The following is a 15271-nucleotide window of genomic DNA, read 5'->3' as shown; positions in this document are numbered from 1 at the left end:
AAATTAATTAAAATATTTTAATCTATCTATCTATGATGAATATTGGACATTATGAAAAGCTTATTAAAAATGAAAGTTATTGGGGCACCTGGGTGGCTCAGTCATTAAGTGTCTGCCTTCGGCTCAGGTCATGATCCCAGGGTCCTGGGATCGAGCCCGACACTGGGCTCCCTGTTCAGAGGGAAGCCTGCTTCTCCCTCTCCCACTCCCCTTGCTTGTGTTCCCTCTCTCTCTGTGTCTCTCTGTCAAATAAATAAAAAAATCTTTAAAAAAAAAGAAAGTTATTAGAAAATACTGAGGATTAATGTAGTTTAGTTAAGTACTACCCAAACAATAACAACAGTGAAATATTTGAATAATACATAATAAAATATTAGGTGTTATTTCAGAAATGAAGAAAGCATGGTTGGTTGGAAATTGAGTAATGATATTTATCATGCCACTCATAAGAAGTAAAACTATTAAAACTCATAAAGACATGAAACTAAAATAATATGACATCATTAACATTAATGGCATATAATTACTATATATTTGTACGCTGTGTAACTGTATGTTGTTAACTGATGGCATAGAAAATTATCTATACTTGATTTTATATTAAGAGGCAGTTTTAAAACAATGTTTTAAATGCAATGTGATACCTCTTTAGATATATACTATATGTAGACATACTTTATTGGCTAAAGGGAGTAAAAATAATATTCTAAGCATACTGAAATAAAGAGATGAAATAATTTTATATTAAATAAGTCATGCTTTAGTAAAGTATAAACTGCGTGCCTATTTTTTTTTTTTTAAGATTTTATTTATTTGCGAGAGAGACAATGAGAGACAGCATGAGAGGGAGGAGGGTCAGAGGGAGAAGCAGACTCCCTGCTGAGCAGGGAGCCCATTGTGGGACTCGATCCCGGGACTCCAGGGTCATGACCTGAGCCGAAGGCAGTCGCTTAACCAACTGAGCCACCCAGGCGCCCAAACTGCATGCCTATTTAACAGCCCTGTTTTTCAGAGAGAAATTACAAAGTTTGGCCACTATGTACTAAGAGAAATAGAAGGTAGTTGGAGTTTATACCATATACGCTTTCACCCTTTTTTAAAATCCTAGCTTTTCTGCCTTGATCATTAACATCTACCAGTACTAAGATCTCTTAGCCCATGTAATGACCAAAGTGAAGAAAATCAGGCTGAAGCTTCAAGAAGATTTTGTCATTATGAATACTTAAGATGGAGGTAATCTGTGTGTGTGTGTGTGTGTGTATGTATACATATATACACACACATACATAGTCACTATATATATGTATGTATATATATATATATAGTCACAATATATATATTCCACTATGTAGTTATATAGCATACACATATATAAAATTCCAATGTTATGTATATGCCAATTTTATATATGTACTTAATATACAAATATAAATTTAATAATATAAATTACATATATAAAAATATCAGCATATGTTATATATGTAGGTATTTACATATACCAATGTTAATAAAAATATATTTGGGTTCAATGCTAGAAATATATGTAAGCTTCATCTGTTTGTGCTTTTCTAAATTTTTCACTTGTTTATGCATTTAGTGATTTCATAATTTAGGGAAATAACACATTTGAAAATGTAGAAGTTTAAACAACATGAGTAAAATAAATCTAGGCCAGGGGCCCCTGGACTGTGCAGTTGGTTAAACACTGGACTCTCGGTTGGCTCAGGTCATGATCTCAGGGTCTGTGAAATCAAGCCCTGCAGCATGCTCCCAGCTTAGCACAGAGTCTGCTTGAGATTCTCTGTCCTTCTCCCTCTGCCCCACCTGTTCATGTTCTCACTCCTTCTTTCTCTCTCTAAAATAAATAAATAAACCTTAAAAAAAATAAATTCGGGCCATTGAAGAAAAAGGTACATTAGAGACAAAACACTGTAATTCATAAATGCAAATTACAATGCAATACATAATACAATAATAAAATTTCCATATATGTGAGGCAAAGATATCATTAGAATGGACTAGAATGGATGGCGATAAGATAATAGGTTGACCAGCAAATAGAATTTCCACAAACTAGAAATAGAAATGTTGAAGGAATGAGGGCGACAAAGGACCAAGTGCGAAGGCTATCAGATAAGAAATGGAGATGGTAGACTGTGCTGATGGTAGAAGGAGAGAGATATGTTGCAGACCAGTTTAAAATATAAAGTTACAAAGGACAGAAACATAGCTACACTTGAGAATAAGTTGAGCTAATTGTTGTATTTTTGTATTGAGTGTATTCATCTATGTGCACAAGAAAGGAATATAAACTAAAACATTTAAACTTATTAAATGCTTTTTTTTTTTTTTTTTTTTTTTGAGACAGATTGAGAAAGAGAGAGTGAGCCAGCAGGGAGAGGGGCAGAGGGAGAGGGAGACAGAGAATCTTAAGCAGGCTCTACTCCCAGCATGAAGCCTGCTGCAGGACTCGATCTGGGGACACTGAGATCATGACCTGAACCTAAATTGAGAGCTGGATGCTTAACTGAATGAGGCACCCAGGCGCCCCACAGTGCCTTCTTAAACTAATGGATACATTAAAATGTGAAAATGTGTTCATTAGAGATTGCTAACAATATGGTTTGATTTATTTACAGCATTGATTTTATCTTATATATACATGGTCAAATTCAGTTAATGCAAATAGTAAGAATAGTAAGAAAATTCACACTTTCTTTTATTATTTTTCATATATTCTATTTTATTTTTTACTTTTTTGTTATTTCTATAAAGATTTTATTTATTTATTTGAGAGAGAGTGTGCACATGTGGGAGGGAGGGGCAGAGGGGGAGAAAGAAGCAGACTCCCTGCTGGACGCTCCCTCCAAATGGGGCTCGAACCCAGGACCCTGAGCTCATGACCTGACAGACGCTTAACTAACTGAGCCACCCAGGCAGTCCTATTCTATTTTAAAGAAGAAATAATTTCAAGTTGTTTAATAAAAGTAGATAAGTACTGTGGTTAGTTTTTTCTAGATATTGGGTGGCAAATTTCTATTTTCTGCTTTCTATCTTTCCTGATATGTATTCATCTTGTTATGAATCAACAGTTTGATGTAAGCATCAATGACTTATTTTCTATATACATATATGTAATTCAATAAATAGGATGATATAAATAATAATAAAAATCATTAATATTTACTATGTGCCAGGCACTGTTCTTACTGTTTTATCTGTAATAACTCATTTAATCTTCCATAACCCTAGTATTTAGGCATTATTATTATCCATATTTGCAGAGACTTAGTCTTGTGTGGATGATGCACATTTCCAAAGATTGTCCAGCCATTGCATGGCAGAGCTGAAATTCTAACCTAGGAGGTGTGGCTCCAGAATCAGCTCTCTTAAACATCAAGTTATACTACCTGTTAATAGGTAAAATATATTTCATCAATATTAATATACAAATTCCATCTTATATTCCCAAACAGCTTCTATTGCATCAAGCAGCTTTATACAAATATCAATTATATCTGTTTAGTAGACCCTGGCCAAAAATAATTATCTTCCAGTGCTATCTTTTTCCAACAACGAGACCTTTTATTTAAAAAAACAACAACACCAAAATCTCTCTCCACTTATATTATCAGAAAGTCCTCTGGATCATGGCTTTGTATAACCATGAACAAATCATCTCAGTTCGATTTCCTAAGCTGCTAATTACATGTGGCACATTAAATCAAGTCCACTTGGGGAAAGACCACTTAATTAATTAATTTAATTAGCAGTAAGCCAGATGAGAGGATATGGTTATCATATGATAATCACTCCTTTGGGATATTTTTTCTGGCATGATGTTTTCCATATTTGAGTGGTAAAAGAATAGACACTCTTTATTAGTTTTATTAAGTTGCACCTAGATGAACTTCTGAACACAAATCATGGGATAATGTATTTGCATTTAGAATTCAGACAGAAAGAATTTTTATAGAATCTCAAAATATTTAAAAGCCTTTAATTTTAGTATTTGTGAGTAGAGGTTACTGATAAATACTGCGAGTCGCTACCAGGAAATATTTGCATACAGTTGAAAATACACTTCTAACTAGTCAAGTTCAAATGTAGAGTTAATACTACCTGGATTTTAGAATGTTCAACAAAATACTGGGGAGATATATGTATTTAAAGATTTTATTTATTTATTTGAAAGAGAGAGAGAGAGAACATGCACGAGAACAAGCAGGGAAGCAGCAGAGGGAGAGGGAGAGGGAGAAGCAGACCCCCGCTGAGCAGGGAGCCAGATGTGGGGCTCAGTCACAGGACCCCAGGATCATGGCTTGAACCGAAAGCAGATGCTTAACTGACTGAGCCACCCAGGCGCCCCTTGGAGTTATATTTGTATCGGTTTGCTACAAATTCAGCTAAAAAACATTTCCTTATTACTTAGAAAATGGAAACTATAAAATGTGATCTTTTAAAATTGAATGTAGTCATGGAGATTGGCTAATAAACTAGAGGTGGAGTAGATCCCTCCTCCCTTATCAATGCTGGATACATTCCAAGATCCCCAGGGCATGGATGACTGAAACCACAAATAGTACCAAACCATATATATATATACTATGTTTTATATATATAGATACATATCTGCGATAAAGTTTAATTTATAAATTAGGCACAGTAAAAAATTAACAATAATAACTAATAATGAAACAATTATAACAATATACTGTAATAAAATTTTGTGAATGTGGTCTCTCTCTCAAAAATATTGTACTACACTCACCCTTCTTGTGATGATGTGAGATGATAAAATGTCTACATAATGAGATGAAGTGAAGTGAATGATATAAGCCTAGGTTATGACATAGGTTAGGCTACTGTTGACCTGACAATACATCAGAAGGAGAACCATCTACTTCCAGATTGCAGTTGGCCACAAGTAACAGAAACGGCAGAAAATAAAACCGTGGATATCTTTTATCTATTTACTTACTTATGTGTGTGCGTGAGAGAGAGAGAGAGAGAAAGAGTGAGATGGGGCAGAGGGAAAGAGAGCATCTTAAACAAGCTCCATGCCCAGCACAGAGCCCAACGCAAGGCTCAATGCCTTGACCCTGAGATCATGACCTGAGCCAAAACTAAGAATCTGATATTTAACCGACTGAGCCCCCTGGGTTTTGTTATTTTTTTATTTGTTTTAGTGTGGTAAAATATACATAACATAAAATACATCATATTAACCATTTTCAGTGTACAGTTTTGTGGAATTAAGTGCATTCACATTGTCCTGCAAACATCACTACCATCCATTTTCAGAATGTTTTCATTTTCCCAAAATGAAACTGTGTACCCATTGAACACTAATTCCCCATAGCTTCCTCTCCCTGACAACCACCATTCTGACAGTGGTTTGACTACTCTAGGTATTCCACGTAAGTGAAATAATGTGGTGTTTCTCCTTTTATGACAGGCTTATTTAACTTAGCATGATGTCTTCAAGGTTTATCCATGTTGCAGAATGTGTCAGAATTTTCTTCTTTTTTAATGTTGAATAATATTCCATTGTATGTATAGATCACATTTTATCCATCCATTCACTGAGGGACAATTGATTTGGTTTCTCCTTTTTGATATTGTGAATAATATTGCTATAAAAGTGGGTATACAAGCAGCTGTTTGAGTGCCTGCTTCCGATACTTTTGGGTACATACCAGAATTAGAATTGCAGGCCTTATGACAACTCTGTATTGAATTTTTGAGGCATTGCCATGTTTTCCATAGTAGCTGCTTTGTTTTACATTCCCATCAGCAATACACATGGGTTCTAATTTCTCTACATCTTTGTCAACACTTGTATTCTTTTTTGTTTGCTTATTTTGTTTTGTTTTTATTTATTTTTAAGATATTTTTTATTTAATTTATTCATTTCAGAGAGAGAGAGAGAAAGAGAGAGAGAGCACAAGCAGGGGGGAGGGTCAGAGGGAGAGGGAGAAGCACTCCCTGCCCAGCACAGAGCCCGATGCTGGACTCCATCCCAGGACCCTGGGATTATGACCAGACACGAAAGCAGAAGCTTAACCGACTGAGCTACCCAGGAACCCCTTGTTTTGTTTTATAATAACCATCCTAATGGGTGTGAAATGGTATCTCATTGTGGTTTTGATTTGCATTTCCCTAATGGTCGGTAATGTTGAGCACCTTTTCATGTGCTTATTAGTCATTTGCATTATCTTTCTTTGAGAGATAACTGTTCAAGTTCTTTGCTTGCTTTTAATTCATTTTATTTTTTTCTTTCCCTATTTTTAAATCAGGTTAATTTGTTGTTATTGAGTTGTAGAGGTACTTTATACATTCTGGATATGAAGACTTATCAGATACAGGATTTACAAGTGTTTTCTCCAATTTCATGGGTTGCCTTTAAACTCTGTGCATAGTGTTTAGTGCATAGGATCCTAGTACTATGTTAAATACAAATGAGAAAGTGGGCACCCTTGCCTTGTTTCTTTTTTTTTTTTATTTTAAAGATTTTATTTATTTTAGAGAGAGAGAGAGCATACGAGCAGTGGGGAGATGAGTAGGGGGAGAGATATACAGGGGGAAGAGGAGGGAGGTGGAAAGAATCTCAAACAGACTCCCTGCTGAATGAGGAGCCCAACACAGGGCTTGATCTCACAACCCTCAGATCATGACCTGAGCTGAAACCAAGTGTTGGACACTTAACCAACTGAGCCACCCAGGCACCCCTATTGTCTTGCTTCTGATATTAGAGGAAAATTTTTCACTTTTTCACGATTGACTATGTGTGGTTTTTCCTATATAGCTTTTATTATATTGAGATTATTTCCTTCTAGTTTGTTGAGTATTTCATCATTAAAATTTATCATTTTATCATTAAGTATTTTATCATTAGATTTTGTCAAATGCCCTTTCTACATTAATTAAAATGATGATACGTTTTCCTTCATTCTGTTAATAAATAGATAATAAAACAGGCTATTTCGCTATTTTAAAGTTATTAAAGCAATATTTTGGTTTTGTTTGCCAAATAAAACAAGGAAAATTTGCACACAACAGCTTAATCTATCAAAGGTTAAAGTAAATTTAAAATTGTTTCTTGCTTGCTATCTTTAAAAAAGGAAGAAAGAAAACTGTCTGAGCCTATTGTTAGCCAATTTAAATGATTTGTCTGATAATTATTGACAATGACCTATAATATTCTACAGAATAAGGCCAAGTTTTCTTTTAATTGCCTTCAAAAAGCTTATGCAACATTTGCAAATGTTAGCACCATTCTTTGAATACACATCCCAATTTGTTCACTACTTGAGATCTTCCAATTCATCCTTCCAATATAGTTTAAATGTTACATCTTCTAAGTTGCATGAGCACATTTTATATTAATGCATCATCAGATATTACTCTTTAAGATTTCAAATTTTTATGTTTCACAATAAACTAACAATTTTTTTTAATTTTTTTTTTTAAGATTTTATTTACTTATTTGTCAGAGAGAGAGAGCACAAGCAGAGGGAGAAGCAGGCTTCCCGCTGAGCAGGGAGCCCGATGTGGGACTCGATCCTGGGACTCCAGGATCATGACCTGAGCAGAAGGCAGTCGTTTAACCAACTGAGCCACCCAGGCGCCCCATAAACTAACAATTTTAAGGTCATCTTCGGCTTCTGAGTAAAGTACCTGGCACGAAATGGGCTCCCCATTATTTGTTGAATTGAATGAGTATATAACTATTAAACAGCAAGAATTGTTTTTCCCAGGGGCGCCTGGGTGGCTCAGTCGTTAAGCGGCTGCCTTCGGCTCAGGTCATGATCCCAGGGTCCTGGCATCGAGCCCCGCATCAGGCTCCCCACTCTGCGGGAGGCCTGCTTCTCCCTCTCCCCCCCCCCCACCCCCCGCTTGTGTTCCCTCTCTCTCTGTGTCTCTTTCTGTTAAATATATAAAATCTTTAAATATATATATATATATTTTTTTCCCAGATCTTGGTATTTCCATTAGAAAAAAGTTCCTGTTTGGGCTATTTTATTTTGACTTATATATATATGCTCATATGACTGTCTTTATTACTAAAAGCCCCTCATGGGAGTGGGCAGAGTCTTAACTTTATGTCTATAGCATCTAGCATACATACTAACTGAATCTATCATAGACGTTTATAATTTTTCAGTTTGTTTTTTAATCACAGACCATTTATTCTTCTAACTTAAGGCAAATGAGATATTTGAGTTATAGAATATTTTCCTAAAATAAAATTGTAAATATAAATTAATCTTAAAACATTTTGAAACTTTCAAAACAATAGCAGATATGTAAGATCAGCCCATTGGGGCCAAAGTAGCTTTAGTCTTCAGCAGCAACACACAATGGAGATACTGGAAAAAAACATATGATATATCTGAAGCTGTATATTAAAACTCAGATAAATGGGGTGCCTGGGTTGCTCAGTTGGTTAAGTGTCTGCCTTCGCTCAAGTCATGATCCCAGGGTCCTGGGATAGAGCCCCGTGTCAGGTTCTTTGCTCTGCAGAGAGCATGCTTTTCCCTCTCCCTTTGCCTCTCCCCCCTGCTTGTGCTCTCTCACTCTCTCTCTCTGTCAAATAAATAAATAAAATCTTAAAAAAAAAAAAAAACTCAGATAAAAAGTACTGAATTTTATATGGGGACTCAATCTGCAAAATATCATAAGAACACTTTGAATTTTTGAGGGTCAAAGAGTTTTTATTTTTAGTATAATTGAAATCTTCTCAATATGCATTTATACACAATAATGGATTTCATAATCTTCAAGAATTTCTTACTGTGAAAGGACTTTCAATATGTAAATTATAGTCTAATATAATTCAGCAGTTCAATCAAATGAATAAATAATTGATAAATTAACATGTTCAGTTTGCAGGGGTTTAGTGAGATATCTGGAAATCTTAGTATTTAAATTGCCTGATTGTTTCCTTCTCTTAACTCCATTTTATTCTGTTAGTGTTCTTTATTTTGAAGATATGTTTGACCAACCTAAATAGTATAATTTGAGTTTAAGTTAAGTTTAAGTTCATTATGCATTTAAAATTATAATCCAGAAACTAAAGGTAATTTCTTGTAATGGTTGTTGAAATGTGTTTGTAGCTGTGCTCTGGTCATAGCAGAAACTTTGTCAAAATCTGTTGGATGAGTAAATGAGTAAATGAATGAATTTGAAATAGAATAGAGGCTTATGAAACTAAAAAGGACAGAATTTGTAGTTAGATCTGTAATATTAAAAGTTGTTCATATCTAATTTTTTTCTTTTTCCATTTTAACAATTGAAGCCTGGAGATTTAAATGATGTGTTCTGATCACAATGAGAACAGGGATTTAAGTCATCAAAATTTAAATCCAGTATTATTTTTAATCCATGTGCAAGTGTGAAATTAAAGATTAAATACTCTCTTCTGCCACACTTCTAGTTCCATATTATGGAAACTACTCCTGTGCTATATTCTAGGTGGAATGATAAGAAAACCAGAGCTCCCTCTACCCACCAGTAGCTCTTCTTCTAGGACTATAGTTTCACTCAGTAAGGGCAGGTGAAAAGTTTCCAATCCCAAGCAAGGCCTGTGTTGGAGAAGTTCCGTTCCATGCAGGTACAATTGAAAAGACCCAGGCTCCCTTTCCCAGCTGAAACTTGTACACCTAGGGGCAAAGGGAGAGAGAAATGGTGCATAAGTTTTTTGGTCTTGTCAGCTTGCCCCTCTTAGTATGGAAATTCTGCTCTGCAAATGGGCTGGAGCAGAGGCAGGGACGATCATTGTCCAGTACGTTAGCCTGCTGTTCCTAAGGCAATGCTTCCATTCTAGGTGAAATGGTGCAGAGATTCTACCTAATGTGGGAGGCTGGCCATAAGGACAAGAAGCTGCATAGCTATATTAGAGGAGATTGACTTTATATGGACCACAGCTTGAAGAATTCCATGCCTAAGAGCATTATTGAAAAGAATGGAGACATTGGTGGAGAACAAATAAAAGCATTACATCTAGGAGTTTAACAGAGACAACCAGGGGAAGAGACATCCATGGAGAATGCTTCTGGGTCTACATTCGACCTTGAGTTTGGGAATCCTCTGTTTGCACCAGACTGAAACTATTCAGGAACAATCAAAGAAGAACAGGGGGCAACTTGAAAGCATTACCAAGCTGCACACACACCTATCAACAAAAGATAAAATCTTGCTGGCATAAGGGATTTAAGCAAAAAAACCTCTGGCCAAATACTGGCTGAACAATAAGCTACAGTGATCCAAGCGCACATTTTAAGAAACCAGGTTTAAACATAAAATCACAAATTTCCCTGGCTATCTGGAAGACCGTATGCTTGGCTAAGGGCCTAATTTCTCAGAAGCAATCAGAGAGAAATTCCAAGCTGCAAGGTCTGGCTAAATGTCAGAAAACATAAACATTCCGAATTGTAATAACAACTTATTCACATGTAGATACCCAATAAATAAGAAAGGGGGGGTAGAGTGGATACTGTGGAGACAGTCCTACCTTAGATCCTTTGGCCAATATGCCATTGATTTACATTTTCCTTTTTAAATGAAAACTTTTAATATACTTCTATCTGTATGAAACTTACTTTCATCCTTTCCAACATGTGGAAATCCAAAGCGCCATCCAGTTGGTATAAGTAGGTTCAAGTGCAATACCTCTGGGTAACATGCTGTCCTCTTCCTTGTGCCTGAGCAATGTTCTTCACAGCAAGGAATACTTCACTCAGTTTGGGATCACAGTGTATAATCCTTGTTCTAAAAAGCTAAATTTTTTTTTTTTTAGATTTTATTTATTTATTTGACAGAGAGAGAGACAGCTAGAGAGGGAACACAAGCAGGGGGACTGGGAGAGGGGGAGAGAAGCAGGCTTCCCACTGAGCAGGGAACCCGAAGACGTGGAGCTAGATCCCAGGACCATCATGACCTGAGCCGAAAGCAGAGGCTTTACGGACTGAGCCACCCAGGCACCCGGAAAAAGCTAACTTTTAAAATTTGCAAGTAAAAAGTTGAAGTTTCAAAATCACTTAAAAATAAATTCTTTAATATTAGTTACCAGACAAAGGTATTCCTAATAAGTTCATTAATGTTAAAAACAGGCATTTTATTTATTCCTAATTAATTTGATAATAAATATATAGCTTTACATTATACACATGCTATTCATTGTCACATCTTTCAAATAAGTGAAATGGCACATGACTTGATGAGCAGTATGGTGTAGGAGTTAAAACAAAGCACATTATAATCCTATTACTTCAGTTAAAACTTTAGTTCTCTCAGCTACTAGCAATGTAAACTCTGTGTCACAGTTCTTCCACCAAAAAACTGAGGAACTATTTGTATTAAATGTCATAATATATGAAAAAGCTTAGAAGAATACCTGACATACACTAAAAGTTCAAATTTGTTAGCTTTTATTGAAGGTAAAAATTTATTGGTACTTTACTAAGTTGAGTGAAGACAATGAAATAATACTTACATTAAACTCTCACCCTGACACCTAAATCTTAGCCTAGAAGTATGAATAGAATGTTGACACATTTCTACAAGATCTGCTGGATTCAAGATTTAAATATAGAGTTTTAATTTATTATATTGCTGAAAGTTAGATAGCTTGAAGTTTGAATGGTGCTTATTGAAATAACAGAAAGTGAGGATTTAACATATAGGTTCATATTCCTTGACTCTCAATCACAAGCATATACCTATTTTTACCAATTGCTCTTTAAATTGTGTCTGATTATTTTTGCTCTTGAATATTTCGGCTTCTTAACAAATGCAAAAATCAATGAAAATCAAATATTATTCAGACCAATAATTCAGATTGTCTAGTGTTATTTCAGGCATCATTTAAATTACCTTGATACCATTTCACTTTTTTAACAAGCATACCTATTTGAATATGAATTCATTCTGTAAATTAACACATTAAAATTCTACATCAATCACTTTGAAAAGTTAGTGAAAATGAAATGTAACACTCATTTCATATCAGTTCATAAAGTATACTATGCTTTTAGAACCAAAAACTTTTTGATTTATATAAATAAATGCTGAATCCAATTAGTCCATTGTCACAAACCTGTATGCAATGGCAATGTCCCACATCAGGACTTTTTTCACATGTCAAGGAGGTGTTTCTAAAGTAAGATACTCTTGTATGGAATTGTTGAATTACTATATTGTACCCTTGAGTGTAATATACACTGTTAACTATACTGGAATTAAAATGTTTAAAGGTAAAAAAAAAAATGAAATATTCTAAATTGAGATAATTTAGAATACCATTGCTTCTCGACCCTTCTTTTTTTTTTTTTTTTTAAAGATTTTATTTATTTATTTGAAGAGAGAGAGAACACAAGCAGGGGGAGGGGGAGAGGGAGAAGCAGGCTTCCCGCAGAGCAGAGAGCCCGATGCGGGGCTTGATCCCAGGACGCTGGGATCATGACCTGAGCTGAAGGCAGACGCTTAACGACTGAACCACCCAGGCGCCCCCCCCCCTTTTTTTTTACGAACGTATCAGCGTGCATTGGTGTGCTGGCAACTGTTAACTGGTACTCTGTGAAAACAGTAATGGTTTGTAGGATTTTCCATTTTCATGATGTAATTTCTCCTGTGGTGGCTGATTTCTCCCTACCAATGTGATGCCACTAAATGCAGAGCAGAGAAGATATGCACACAACGCCTCTTGCGTGCAGGGGACAGACAGGAGCCAACTCAAGCACACCACTGCTGGGGAATATTCAGCAGTCACTTTCATTATAGTGGTTTTCAGAGAATGCTTTTCTGGAAAGTGTCAGAATGAAAGTCTAGGAGTAGTGAAGCTATTGTGTAGCTGATTCTGTATATGCTGTACATAAAATATATGTAGTTTATTGAATATCAAGTTTTGTTTAATTAATATCATATCTGCTTTTATCCTAAAGTAATCACAGCATTTTTATTTAGGTTCACATGACACTTTCCAGTTTTTAAGAATTGTTTTTGGATTGACTCTTTTAGTAAGATGAGCTTTTATAAGAAAGGAAGTATAATAGCTTAGAGATTCTTTTTTTTTTTTAAGATTTTATTAATTTATTTGCCAGAGAGAGAGAGCACAAGCAGGGGGAGTGGCAGGCAGAGGGAGAAGCAGACTCCCTGCTGAGCAAGGAGCCGGATAGGAGACTTGATCCCAGCACCCTGGGATCACTACTCCAGCCGAAGGCAGACGCTTAACCTACTGAGCCACTCAGGTGTCCTAGGGGCTGCTGCTGCTTCTTTCCTCCTCCTTCTCCTTCTCCTTCTCCCTCTCCTTCTCCTTCTCCCTCTCCCTCTCCCTCTCCCTCTCCCTCTCCTTCTCCTTCTCCTTCTCCTTCTCCTTCTCCTTCTCCTTCTTCTTCTTCTTCTTCTTCTTCTTCTTCTTCTTCTTCTTCTTCTTCTTCTTCTTTTCTTCTTCTTCTTTCTCCTTCTTCTTCTCCTTCCTCCTCTTCATCTTTTTAAGGTTTATTTATTTATTTTAGAGAGAGAGCACACAGCAGGGGGTGCCCAAGAGGGAGAGAGAATCTCAAGCAGACTTTGCACTGAGCCCAGAGACCATTGCTGGGCTCGATCTCAGAACCCTGAGATCACGACCTTGAGATCATGGCCCTGAGATTACAACCTGAACTGAAACCAAGAGTTAGTTGCTTAACCAACTGCACCACCCAGGTATCCCTACTAAAGGGATTCCATTAAGGAGCTCCAAAAGTAGTAAATGATCTTTTAGCTCTTTCACTTACTTGGTTTCCTTTTAAGATTTTTCTCAGACAAAACAAAAACAAAAACACAAAACACACAAAAAATCCCTCCAAAACAAAAAAAGCACAAAACACAAAAATCAGTCAATCAAGCAATCAATCAATATAGAATCTGTTGTTTAAAATGGACAAGACCTGAGGCACCTCGGTGGCTCCGTTGGTCAAGCGACTGACTCTTAATTTTGTCTCAGGTCATGATCTCAGGGTCTGAGATGGAACCCCGACTCAAGCTGTGCATGCAACCCAGTGTGAAGCCTGCTTGGGATTCTCTCTGCCCAATGCCCCCAGTGTCCCTCCAAAAAAAAAAAAAAAAAAAAAAAAAAAAAAGATAAGACCTAATAGAATGTTAATAGACCACAGAATTGGAAATCAGATGGATAAGATTTCAAGTCCCAGCTGTATAAAATCATATGACCTCAGTTAAAAAATTTGACTTCTCTGGGCACTAGCTGTAAAGATTATAAAAATAAAAATACCCACCAACTGTGCAATAGATTTTAGTTACACAATTTTACTAGGTGTGGTGAATTTCAAGTAATTATTAAACTATCAGGAATTTCGCTGTGGTGTTAACATATAACAATTGTGAAATAGTTCAAATTTTATTTTATTTAACTCGAGAGTGATAATGAAGAATTTTCGTATATATTTAATTATTGGAAACCATCATAACTGTACTGAACTTCTTTTAGTTCTCCTTCATGGGAAAACTGCTTTTTCCTTAGCTAATTCTGTATCTCCATACAAACCACAACAAACAAAAGTCTTCTTAACTTATTATCCTATTTTTTTCTTTAAGTTACATTTCCTATTTTAACAGTGAGTTTCAAAGCCTCTCTTGCTTTCTGGTCTACTGCATTCATCTCTCAACCTTAAATTTTCCATTTTCTCCCATTAAATAATTTTGTTCTCAACCTATTTCATAAATTCAAAAGTTTATCAAATCCCTTGCCGATCTAACAACAAACTTGTAGGGTCTTATGAGTGTTAAATGAATTTGTATATGTAACACAATTAGAATAGTGTCTGCCCAACAGAAAACACTTAATAAATGTCAGCTATTAATAAGACATACTTATTGAGCACTGGGTGTTATGCACAAACAATGAATCATGGAACACTTTATCTAAAACCAATGATGTAATGTATGGGGATTAACATAAGAATAAAAAAAATAAAAAAAATAAGACATACTTATTGAGTTTCTACTATATCCTGTGCTTTGTGAAAGGTGCTAATGATTAAATAGCTAACATAATTGATGCCTCTTGCTCTGAAAGAATACTGATATCTAAAGAAAGATAAAGAAAAGTAAACTGAAAGTTGTTTAAAGGATACATGAGATTGTTGCAGAAAACAAAGCTTTGAGACTGAGGAAAAGCCCTTTGAAGAAGTGGAATCTAAGCTGATATTAGTGAATATCAAGATTTTCATGCATTTTATTCATCAAATTTGTCCTACAAAAAAAGTACCACCTT

This window comes from Mirounga angustirostris, unplaced genomic scaffold (assembly GCF_029215605.1).
Source record: "Mirounga angustirostris isolate CCGP_5_RB_7025 unplaced genomic scaffold, mMirAng1.0.hap1 SCAF_2, whole genome shotgun sequence".
NCBI lineage: Eukaryota > Metazoa > Chordata > Mammalia > Carnivora > Phocidae > Mirounga > Mirounga angustirostris.
This window is presented reverse-complemented; position numbering follows the sequence as displayed.